The sequence below is a fragment of the Nannospalax galili genome, unplaced genomic scaffold, assembly GCF_000622305.1.
Source record: "Nannospalax galili isolate Female #2095 unplaced genomic scaffold, S.galili_v1.0 scaffold770, whole genome shotgun sequence".
Classification (NCBI taxonomy): Eukaryota; Metazoa; Chordata; class Mammalia; order Rodentia; family Spalacidae; genus Nannospalax; species Nannospalax galili.
This window is the reverse complement of record NW_008328344.1, coordinates 326,972-339,385: the sequence shown is the minus strand read 5'-3', so window position 1 is coordinate 339,385 and position 12,414 is coordinate 326,972. Positions and strand designations below refer to the sequence as shown.

General features: G+C 44.6%; 1 protein-coding gene across 1 annotated transcript in view; it reads left to right on the top strand.

Moving 5' to 3' along the window:
* Window positions 1-12,414, top strand: part of Wwox (WW domain containing oxidoreductase) — a 1,076,697-nt gene that overhangs the window by 1,011,792 nt on the left and 52,491 nt on the right. The window lies entirely within an intron of this gene.

Genomic DNA, 12,414 nt, shown 5'->3' with positions numbered 1-12,414 from the left:
GGGACAGCAGTTAACATCACTCTTTCCATGTGGTCAATGGCCAAACTGGAAACCACTGGTTTTCTAGATGGCCAGTCATGCTTGAAGCCCATAGTGAATGAATGGCACTGTCATTATGTAGAGCTTTAGAAGGCAGAGGATCTGGCTGCTCCCTCTACTCATAAGCCATAAGCCTTTCTCATTGAGGGCATGAGAGCTGGATTAGCTAATATTTTTTTGATAAAAAACCATGTGATAAAACATGGATAAAGCACCATGACCAAGGCAACTTATAGAAAGAAGAGTTTATTTGGGATTATGGTCCTTGTGGGGGAGGCACAGCAACCAATGGCAGGAGCAGGTAGCTGGACACTCACATCTTCAACAGCAAATGGGAAGGAGAGAGCAAGTTGGAAGTGGTACAACCCTCAAAGCCTGCCCCAGCGACATATGTCCTCCAGTGAGGTGGCACCTCCTAAAGGCTTCAAAACCTCTCCTAAACAGCACCATCAACTGACCAAGTAGTCAAATACTTTGGGGAAGCATTTCTCATTCAAACCACCACAAGAGCCGAGGACACCAGATAACAGGCATGAAGGAGATGATCACAATATCCAGCAGTCTTTGTTGGTCTTGGGACACCCTGCCAGTGTCTCTGACAGCCAGAACCACCTAATGTGACTCTTTGACCCTGGGATTCTTATAACTGGAAGAAAAAGCCTAGCTTCCTCCTTGATGATGAAGTTTCAGCTCTAATGCAATTATAATTCTCTGTGATTGGACTGATGGCTTTGTTTCTTGTTTTAGCCGTGAACTCTCATATCCGCTGAACTGAAGGTTTCTAGGTATCTCAGCCTTAGACAACCTCACAAAGAGCCTTTGGTATGAGATGGGGAGGGGTTTTTTCTAGCCCCCGTATTAATCATGATCAGGGAACATATAAAACCTTCCCTTTATCTGACCTCTTGTTGAGTTTCCTTCAACACTATTAAGAAATTTGCCCTCCACTTTTTCCAGTGGAGTTAAAGACAGTTCACAATTTTGTTTTTTTCTCAGCACTGCCCTGTAACTTCTGCTGCATCCCTGAACCACCACTTAAGGCCAGAGGCCCAGAGGAGGAGCAGGATTCGCTGACCCTTGCTGACAGAAAGGGTGATGGATGGGATGGAGCAGGGCACAGGCCAGCTGGGCTGAAAGCGAGTGTGGGCTGAGAGGCTCCCCCCACTGAATCAAAAGCAAAAAGGGGGGAGGGGTCTGGGGCAGAGCCAAGAGGCAGAGAAGTCAAGCTTTAAAAAAAAAACTGTACAGCCATGCCCAAAGAGATCTATGAACAGGCAGCTTATGACATGTGAAACACAGGGAGCAGAAGTCCACAGGTCAGGCGCATGCCTAGCACCTCGCATATGTCACGTGGGCCAGCACTGGGTGGGGGTTGAACAGTGTTTGAGGGTTCAGTGTGCAGGAAATGGGACTGAGTGCTGGAGGAAGAGCTGGGATAGAAATGGGCCTTGGATAAAACAGGAGGAAGAGGGAAAACTGCCTTAGCCTAGAGTACCTGGTGGAGGCTGTTAGAGGGAGAGGCACTGCACTGGAGAGAATTCATACCAACTGTGCCCCTGAGAGGAGCCCCTGAGCAGAAGGTGCGTCTCTGAGTACATGCTATGAAACTCATATGGCACTTTTAGCTTTTAAAAGTTTGATCCAAGACAGGCTGCCAGTCCTTCTGTTGATAGATGTCATGGGTTTTGTGAAGGGTAAACAACAAAAAACAACGTTTTTCCTTTGGCAGGAATTTTCAGTGGATTGAGTGTCAGGCTGTCAAGCTTATTTCAAGTGACAGACTTTGTCTCGTCATCCTTCACGCACATCTGGGGTTCTAGGTTTATCTAGGTTTTAGAGCAAGGGCTGGCTAACTTTTACCCAAAAGGACAGATATGAAAAAACATATTAAACTTTGCAGTTTAAGAGGTGAAATCAAGACTATCATATGTATAATCATACAGTCTTTTAAAGTACAGCCAGGGGTTAAGAGAACTGGCTGGCTGCCTTGAAGAGGACCTGGGTTTGTCTCCCAGCATCTGTATGGCAGCTAATGGCTGTCAGTAACTCCTGTTCCAGGGGATATGACCCCCTCTTCTGGCCTCCGCCAGCATTGCAAACGTGTAGTACGCTTACATACAGGCAGGCAAAACACTCATACACGTAAAGTAAAAATAAAGAAATAAAAGATTAAAATATAACCATCTGAAACACAGTACTTAGATTGTGCACAAAAGCAAAGAAAAACAGACCGCCAGCAGCAAAAAAAAAAAAAAAAAAAAAAAAACCCCACAAAAAACCCCAAAACTCCAGATAAACCAGAATAGCAAAAAACTAGTGGATCACCAACTCCTGACCTAGATCAGAACCCAGTGAAATGTACTTGCATACCAACCACTTTGGGACCCTCTGAAAGTGTGGATTTGGAAACAGCATGGTTGGGAGGAAACCTTATTTCTGTATTCCTAACAACCTCCCAAGGAACACTAACGTGAATTGTCCAGGAATCAAGTATTGAGTGGAAAGAATTGTTTAGAAAAACAGAATTTCTTTTTCTTGACTAATATCATTGGTACCTAGAAGGGTGTCAGATTCATCATGGACTAATGCACAAACCAGGTAGGAAAATAAAGGTAAGGGAGAAGAATTCCAGGGGGCTGCAGAGATGGCTCAGTGGTTAAGAGCATTGACCGCTCTTGCAGAGGGCCTGGGTTTGGTTCCCAACACCCACATGGTGGCTAACAACTGTCCATAGCTCCAGTTTCAGAGGATCTGACACCCTCTTCTGACCTCCATGGGCATGGCACAACACAGGTATACTTATATACATGGGAGCAATACACTCACACACATGCAATAAAATAAAAATAATAAAATACTTTTAAAAAGAAGTGTAAGCAAAACTCTGTGATAATTTTTAAGCACCTTTTGAAGACAATGGACATTCTTAAAACTTCCAAACACTAGCAACTGACATCATCATATCCTTATTAGAAGAGTAAAATATCGAGTTTACAATTTCTAGGAAAATCTAAGTTGCCATTTTTTCAGCAAGTAGAATTTGCACATTTTTGCTGCTCCCGACTTTATCTGTTATCCCTAACAGGTCCTAATGTGATTAGTAAGTCTAATAATCGCAATGTTTTTTAAAGCAGAGGATATTTTAATTGCACAGGTAGGTTCAGATTTTGCACATCAGTGGAAGGTGCTGGAAGGAAAATGACAAATTCTTAAGTACCAGGCGATTTCCATGGTCAGAGTTAACAACCAGACAATCAACAAGTTAAAAAAAAAAGAAAGAAAGAAATGTGAATCCCACAGATGTTATTTCTTAGAAACACTGCTTACTGAGGTAATTGCTCACAAATTTGGGAGTTACAGAAACAGGTATTACAGACTTAGATTTCATGGGTGAGAGGAATGTGTGAAAAGACTGAAAGCTATCCAATGGATGTGTACATAAATACCTGACACTGGACCTTCTATAGTCTAAATGCTTCCTGAAAAGAAAACCGTTCATTTAATCTCTGTCTGGGTTGGTGACTGAAGGGTACAAGCTTAACAACGGAAAAACGTTTAATGTTAAATATGGAAATTTGCAAAAGGCAAGCTATTGTCAGAAGACTAAAGTGTTTTTTTTACAATATTGCCCACATACTGATGAACTGGACATTCTTATAGACGTTTTCTGGGTATTGGTTCAGCTTTTCATTTCTGTTGCTGTGATAAACTATCCTGACAAAAACACCACTTAAAAGAGTTTAATTTTAGCTCAGAATTCCAGATTACCGTTCATGGCTGTAGGGAATTCTCAGAGGTAGGAGGTTGAGACAGCGTCAAATCACATCCAGAGTCCAGAGCAGAGAGAGATGTATGTGTGCTCGCTCACTCGCTTGCTTTTGCTTAGCTAGACTTCTCCACCCTTCCACAGTTCAGGACCGTCTGCCTAAGGAATTGTCTGCCCACAGTGGCTGGGTCTCCCCACATCAATTAAGGTAACTAAAACAATCCCTCACAGACACTCCCACGGGCCAGGCGATTCTAAGTTGTGTCAGCTTGACGAAACAGACCATCGCAAGAGTCATACTAAGGAAAAACAGAAAAATTCTAGATAAACACGACCGGAAGAGCCACAGGCAAAGTAGGGAGGGGAAGGAAGTGGAGTTTGATGAGATAAAAATAAAAAGTTTAAAAGATTTTTCAAAAGTGTGTCAAGAAGTGGCCTTTCATACCTGTTTGTTGTATGATAGGCATAGACTGGGCCATCCCGACCTGGGGGTGACAGGTTCTTGCATCCTGGAAGACAGATGGATGACGGAAGCAGTTCATTAAGAAAAAGTGCCCTACTGCACAAGGAAGAGATCCAGAGAGGGGTTGGTGCCCGCACGGTGCCTGTGCAGGGCAGCCCAGCAGTCGGTACTGTGCCCGCTTTTCCTGCGCCTGCTCTGTTGCACGGCTCACCTTGGTGTGGGGAGGAGCTTCTTTCAAACACTAGCCTTGACTGCTTTGCCTTCTTCCTACTCTCCAGCCACAATTTCAGTAGCAAGAAATCTCTGATTTTAGGAATTACGTCATCTCGATCCTGGGTTTGTCTTCCAACTTAGAACCTGAAGAATGGCAAAATAATAATAGCAATCAGTTACCATCTTTGCTTGTATGAGGGAGGAATAAATCAGACTTGATTAAAAGCCTGTTGTGTCTCTAAAACATGCGGCATATACAGTAGACCTCAGGAAATGCTCATTGTTATCTGGTGGGAGGGAAACTGGATTTCTCGAGCTGTTTCAAGACAGCAGCAATGATGAGACTAGCAGATGAGGAGATAGCTATCGACTACCACTGGGTAAATGGGCCGGGACAGCTGTGATCCGTGCAGCTCCATGAGGTTCACAACATTCCAAGAACAGGGGACATGCAGAGAGGCTGGATGGAAGAACGCATGGGGAGAGGGTTTCTGTGTGAGGGAGCAGGCTAGGCAGGGTGAGCATTGCTAAATGTATATAATCTCAGCTGAGCTGGGAGATGGCTTGGTTGGTAAAAGCTTGTTATGTGAGCACAAGACCCCTAGTTTGAGCCTCTGAACTCCTGTCTAAAAGGTGACAGTGATGGTGTGTACTTCTAACTCCAGAACTGGAGAGGTGGAGAGATGCAGATCTTTGAAGCTCACTGGCCAGCCAGACTAGCCTACTTGGCAAGTTCCAAGCCAGTGAGAGACCCTGTCTCAAAAAAGGGGGTGGTGGTGACAGAAAGTGACCCAGGAAGATACCCAAGGCTGGCCTCTGGCCTCCACCCCCCCACACACGTGCATGCACACCTATGCACAGAATCTCAGCAGGCTGTGAGCCATAGGGTCGCCCCCTTATTGTCTGATCCATTGCCCTGTAGGGTAAGAGCAGGTGGGCATGGCCTAGGGTGTGAGAGACTCATAAAAGAGGTGTTAGGATGGTCTCTGCCTGGTTGATTTGTGTTGGAAAGGTATGGGCCAAGGGAGTGGATCATTCTCTACAGGGACTTGGTTCACCTTCCGCCCACTTGTGTCAAAGCATTGAAATGCAGAAAAGACATGACTAACATAGAAGATAAGCAAGAAGTGACCAGAAAAGTTTAAATTAGACAGACTTGTGAAGCCAAGCGTGGTGGGGCCTGCCTGTAATCTCAGCACTTGGGAGGCTGAAGCAAGAGGTTCTTGAGTTTAAGACCCAACTTAGACCTTGTCTCAAAAGCCAAAACCCAACCAACAATAACAGCAAGGAGGAGTTAATGGACGTAGAGAACTACAAAGACAGGGACAATCAGAAGTATTTTTCAAATGACCTAGAACAACTAAATAATACATACTGAGAAAAAGACAGAAATGGAGACTCAGAACCAGTTCCCACTGGCAAACACACAGGTTTAAAGGGAGGCAAGATGTGAGAGAGAACAGATCAAGTACTGGTGTTGGATGAAGTCACATGACAGATGGTATCACCCCTGTGCTTGAAATAGTTTCTGATGGACTCCACTGCACATATGAAAACTCCAAACTCTGTCCTGGCCAGCCAGACCTTTCTTAGGCTGACCCCTCTGATGTTGGCTTGATCACCTCCAACTTCCTTGACCTATCAGGTCCACCCTTCTCCTGGTCCCTGCTGGACCTTGGCCACACTTGTTTATTCCTTCCTCAAAACTTTCCCCTTCGGCATCTTCTGTTTCTTCATGATGTTTTTTTCTGAGCATTGCAGACCTGGCTTCCCAGGGGAGTGTCGATCTTGGTTTAATTATGATCCTGGGCTGGGAAGATGGCTCACTGGGGGAAGCGATTGCTGTGCGGGCAACGCAAACGTGAGGACCTAAGCCTGGCATGGTGGTATGTGCCCGTAATCCCAGCTCTGGGGAGGAAGCTATAGGCAGATCCCTGGGGCTTGTCGGTCAGTGAGCCTACCTGAGTTGGTACACTTTATGTTCACCAGATACATGGCATCTGAGGAATCAGAGCATGAGTTGACCTCTGGTTCCATGCACACATGCACCCACGTGTACACGAACACACACAGAGTAAATAAATAAAATAGACATTTTTAATTCCTGTCTAAAGAAGTCAGCTATCCCAGTTCTGTGCACAGTGATTATCTCTCTGTTATTTTGCTATTTATTTACTGGTGTGTCGTCTGTATTTTCCCATTATGATTTAGGTTTAGGTAAACAAGAACTTGGGTCATGATCATAGGTCTGACATCAGTCCCTGGCTACGGTGGGAATTTGGCATTTCTTGAACGAGTGAACGAACTGTCTTAAAACACACTGTTCATCACTCTGTCTCTAGCAAACTCGAGAACAATTTTCTAAAGAGGCTCTGAGAATTACCAAAGAAATACCGTGTGGAATCCAGCCCCAGTGGGCTTCCAGGCTTGGTGTTTCTTTAATTTCATGTAAATTTCTCTAAGTAAATATTCCTTAAAAGTGAATAAAATTTTATTTCGCTTTAACAAGAGAATATAAAAGTTAAAAAGGTCACTGTAGTAATAGACTAATCTCAATTACCAGGGCAGCCTCCGAAACCCTCCCTCCCACCTAATCTCATTCGGTGCCTACGCAGCTCACCGTGTGATTTCCAACACAGCTAAATGAAATTATAAAGCAGTGTTAAATTTATTAATCATTTAATTAGCTAAATGTTCCTGCAAGTACTGGAGAGATGAATAGCATGTCATTTTCTAATGCAATTTGCCTCTCAGGCAGCCGGGGTCAGAAAGGGAAGCTCCCGGTATCTCAAATGAGCTTTTTATATCACACCTTCTGTTAAGAGACCATCACGATACAAGGGTGGTATCTGAGACTTGTAGACAGGACTGGGGAGCCCGGATGCTGGCATTAAAAAAGGGGGTGGGGAGGCTTGTCCTCACCTGGGTTTTGAAGAGATGGGGCAGGATGGTAGCTGATGAGTTACCCCCCTTTTCCCCCCCAAGATTGCCTCTCCCCGTGTCTTCTTGCAGGGCAAATCTTTTCATATTTAACAAGCCACTGAGCAGAGCAGGGCAAAAGATAGCAGCCAGTATTAAACGCATGCTCAATCTAGTTTTATTTCTTTAAATTTACTCAGTCGAGAAAAATTTGTGGAGTGCGAATTCCCCTCATGCTAGGTGACTTTCTAATCCTTCTCATTGAGCTAGGATTTATTTCCTCCTGCCTGCCTGCTAGCTCTTGCTTGACATCTTGGAGGTATACACCAAGCTGGCTCTTTACAGAGGGTCCTTCTGTGGAGGGGTATGACCCCTGGCCCTCCCCGTACCATATCAGGAAGATGTGTACTTTGAGAGTTTTGGGGTTTGGGGCTGGCTTTGACCCATAATTATTTCCAGCCATAAAATCTGTGATAAGTGACTGGTGTCAGGTGCCTGTGACTCACCATTTTCGGGGAGATGGCCGGCATGAAACACACTGTCTAAATTCACCTGGCAAGGAGGTGTCTGAGTGGGGGGGGTCTCATGAGGCTGTGAGCATCCCATGAACACTGGTCTGTTTGTTCAAGGAAGAAGATAGCAGTTTTGAAGATTTCAGCAGAAGAAACCTGTGTGTGTGTGTGTGTATGTGTGTGTGTGTGTGATCTATGTGTGATCTATATGTGTGTGCATGTGTGTGATCTATGTGTGGTGTGTGTGTGTGAGATCTATGTGTGTGTCCATGTTTGTGTGTATGTCTGTCTGTCTGAAGGCCTTAGGTCAATGTCAAGTGTCTCTCTCAATTGCTTTTCACCTTATTTTTAAAAATTTTTGTTTATTTTCTTTTGATTTGTTCTTTTTTCTTTGAGAAAGGATCTCCCTAGCTGACCTGGACCCACTATGTCAATTAGGCTGGCCTAGATCTCACAGAGATCCATCTATCTCTCCCTCCTGAGTACTGGGATTAAAGGCATGTGCCACCCCACCCAGCCTTAAAACAAATTTTAAAAAATTTGTATGTGTGTGCACAGTGTGCGTGTGGACTCAGAGGACATTCTTCAAGAACTGTTTTTTCTATTCACACTGCTGTGGGCTCCAGGGGTGGAACATAGGTCATCAGCCCTCTCGCCAGCCATCCACCTTATTCTTTGAGCTGAGTCACTGAGCCTGGAACTTAGCAATTTGACTAGACTAGCTGGCCAGCAGATCTCAGGAATCCTCCTGTCTCTGCCTCACCAGTGATAGGATTATTACGTGCTGCCTCACCCAGCTTTTACATGAGTCCTAGGGATCTGAACTCGGGTCCTCATGCACGAAGCACTTGATTGACTGAGACTTCTCTCCAGCCCCCAGAAGGAGCGTTTTGACATGTGGACATTCCTGCTTCACGAAGCCAACATGCAGAAGCAGTCTATTCTGAGTTGAGGGAAGCAGACTGCAGTGAACTTAAGAGTGAGCGCCGATGTCTAGCTCTAGTTCCACCTGCTGTTGGCTGCAAGCCTGTAGACAAGTCACAGACGTTCTGGAACTTTGGAAGGATGTGCTGGGAAATGTTGACTCATTTGAAGGTGCAGTAAAGGGTGACGAAGCATCTTCTGGATTTTGTCTCTCAAAAGCAGAGCTCTGTGTCAACCAGATCAGCACCCCACATTTGACTTGCCACTTACTTCCTATTGATCCTTAGCATAATATTTAGAAGAGCTTCAGTTTTCTGGTAACAAAATGGAAATAATAATGGTGCAGATTAGGGAAAAAGAGAGTATGTGAGAAAGATATGCACGTACTTATACACAAATGCAAATGTATATTTTTTCATTTATATTTTTTGTGTGTATGTGTGTGGTATACATGTGTGTATGTATATTTGCATGTGTATGGATTCATAGGTGTGTGCCTGTGCATATGGAGACCAGAGGTTTGTATCAGGTGTCCCTTTGATCATTTTCTAGCTCGTATATTGAACCAGGGTCTCTTTCTTGAACCCCGGGTTCTGACCTTCTGAGAACTGGGATTACAAGTGGGCCACCACACCTGCCCAGCATTTATGTGGGTGCTGGGGATTCAGACTCTGTTTGTACCACAAGCACTTTACTCATAGAGCCATCTCCCTAGCCCTACAAATGTACATTCATGTACCTACATGCACACATACATATACATATACACCTGTACACACACACACACACACACACACGCACACTTCACGGTCCCAGCCTAGCCTGGCTCTTTGTGATGACTGCTGCCATTGTTATTAGTTTGTATCTGTGCTGTGTCCTCATTGCAGAGGAAGGAGACTCCTTCATCCCCCTAAAAAACCTTCCACACGACATTCAACATCAGACTCGCTGAACAGGCTTGCCATAGGTTAGACACAGGTGAATTTACATATACACATGGTGGGGAGAAAGAGAGGAGCTCTTGGTGCAAGCCTGCCATTTCTGTTTCACAGCACTGACACTCAAGTCAAGCAGAGCTGGTTTCCAATCCTCCCTCTGCTTTTGACTGGCTAATGGCCTTGAACTTGTTATTTGCCTTGCTCGACCTCAGGTTCTGTATGACTAGATACCTCCTTCCAATTTGAGGTGATTGTGAGGATTCAATGAAAAGCCCATAGTGCAAACTTGTCCCATAGAATAATCACTCAGTGAAAACTGGCTAAAGGGAGGAGACAGGGAGAAGGGAACAGAGAAGGCACAGGAGAGAGGATTCAAGCGGAAAGTTCCTCCGTAAATTATGTCTAGGTTTTTCACTTCTGTAGATCTACAACCTCCTGTCTGGATTGTCTTGTGATTGTCCCTTTATGAGACAATCACTAGGGACTGGAGAGATGGCCTAGTGGTCAAGAGCACTGACTTCTCTTGCAGAGGACCTGGGTTCTAGTCCCAGCACCCACATGGTACCTAACAACCATTCATACTTCCAGTTCCAGGAGATCCAACACCCTCTTCTGACCTCCCCAACACTAGTGCACTTAAACACGTGCAGACAATACACTCACACACATAAAATACCTCTGCACCCAGATTCTAGAAAGGCCAACAAAAGGCTGGAGATACAGACTTACCTGTGCAAGGTGTCTCAGTGACTGAGACCAGAACCAGCACATCTGTCTCCATATCTGTCTGTCCGTGGCAGCTGTGACCCATTGGTGGCTAATGAGTTGGTCCCAGATCACCCTCTGGTCTCTTGTTGGGTGTTTCTGCCTGTGAACAAACATGCCTAGCTTGACACAGTTGCTTTTGTGGACCAGGAGGACTTTTTGCGCTAGTCTCTGGGTTGAGAAAATGTTGGTGTCATCTTCTCATTTTTCCCTTTATCGGGTAAGTCATCATTGAAGACTTTCTCTGGGACAGCCACCAGGACTCTTGGGGTTTCGCGTCCTTCAAGTCCAGTTTCCTGCCTTGCAGATCAGAGTAACATGTACAGACTCTAACTTTTCCCTCTCCCTCCTTGTAGTCTTTCAAGTTTGGGTGCTTCTTTCATATTTTATAAACAATTCTAGGGATATAGGTCAGTGGTAGGGTCTTGCTTGGCATACACAAAGCCCTGGGTTCGATTCTAAGCACCAAATAAAACCCAGCATGGTGACTCGTGCCTATAATTTCAGCACTAGGGAGATAGGAGGATCAGAAGTTATCTTTGGCTACATAGAAAGGTCGAGGCCAGTCTGGACTACTTGAGACCCTGTCTTTAAAAAAGAAAGAAAAACAAAACCAAATTCATGTCCTGTAAATTGTATACTGAACCGTTAGCTATCCCAATAGCACTGGTTTCTGCCAAACTAACTGTCAACAGTGACGGACGGCAGACATGGGAAGGCATGGGTGGTCTCAGTAATCATGGCCCTTGAAAAAGATCTCCTCGCACTGAGACCTTAGGAAGAGGCAGGATTCAGCGAAGAGCAAGTCCACTAAAGAGTGACCACTTTTCTCCTGGACCATGACTTGTGTCTTCATCCACACACCCTCTCTAGGCTGCATCCTTGGCCGTTAGGAATTCCCATTGGGAAGATAAAGAGCTAAGACTTAGGGCAACCTGAAAAATCCATAGCTCTCCAGAATATGCGGGGGGTGGGGGGTATGCTGTGAGCAGCCTAATGGGGTCTGGAGGGCCTTTCCCCAACTGTAGATGGGGTCTCCAAGACAATGGCTAAGCAGGCACAGAAGGGGTGCTTCCTGCTCCCTGTTTTCCTCTCATTCATCACATTAGTCATTGTCGCAGGGTCTTACAAGACAGTGTTGTCCTTTAGCAAGAGTGTTTATGGGATCAAAAAACTGCTAGTCGGCATGTCACAGAGATATGTGCACATCATATGCTGCGGCACTATTACAATATCTAAGTTACCGAATCAAACTATGTGCCCATCAACAGAGAAATGGTTAAGAAAATGAGGCATATGTATACAGTGTATTTTTTTTCAGTCATAAAGAAGTTATATTGGAGCTGAAGGGATGGCTCAATGGTTAAGAGCACTAGCTGCTCCTCCAGAGACCCCATGTTCATTTCCCATCACCCCACATAATGCCGAACAGCCATCCATAACTCCAGTTCCATGCCCTCTCTGGCCTCTGTGGGCATTGCATGCATGGGTGCACTTATACATGTAGGCAAAGCACTCATACGCAGAAAATAAAAATTTTAAAAACCATGTAACTTTTAAAAGAAGTTATGTCATTTGCAGAAAAATGTATACAACTGGAGAAAATCACATTAAATGAATTAAGCCAGGCTCAGAACCATAACTCCAGTTCCATGCCCTCTCTGGCCTCTGTGGGCATTGCATGCATGGGTGCACTTATACATGTAGGCAAAGCACTCATACGCAGAAAATAAAAATTTTAAAAACCATGTAACTTTTAAAAGAAGTTATGTCATTTGCAGAAAAATGTATACAACTGGAGAAAATCACATTAAATGAATTAAGCCAGGCTCAGAAAGACGAGTATTTTTTTCTGATTTGAAGTTTAGATTTTAT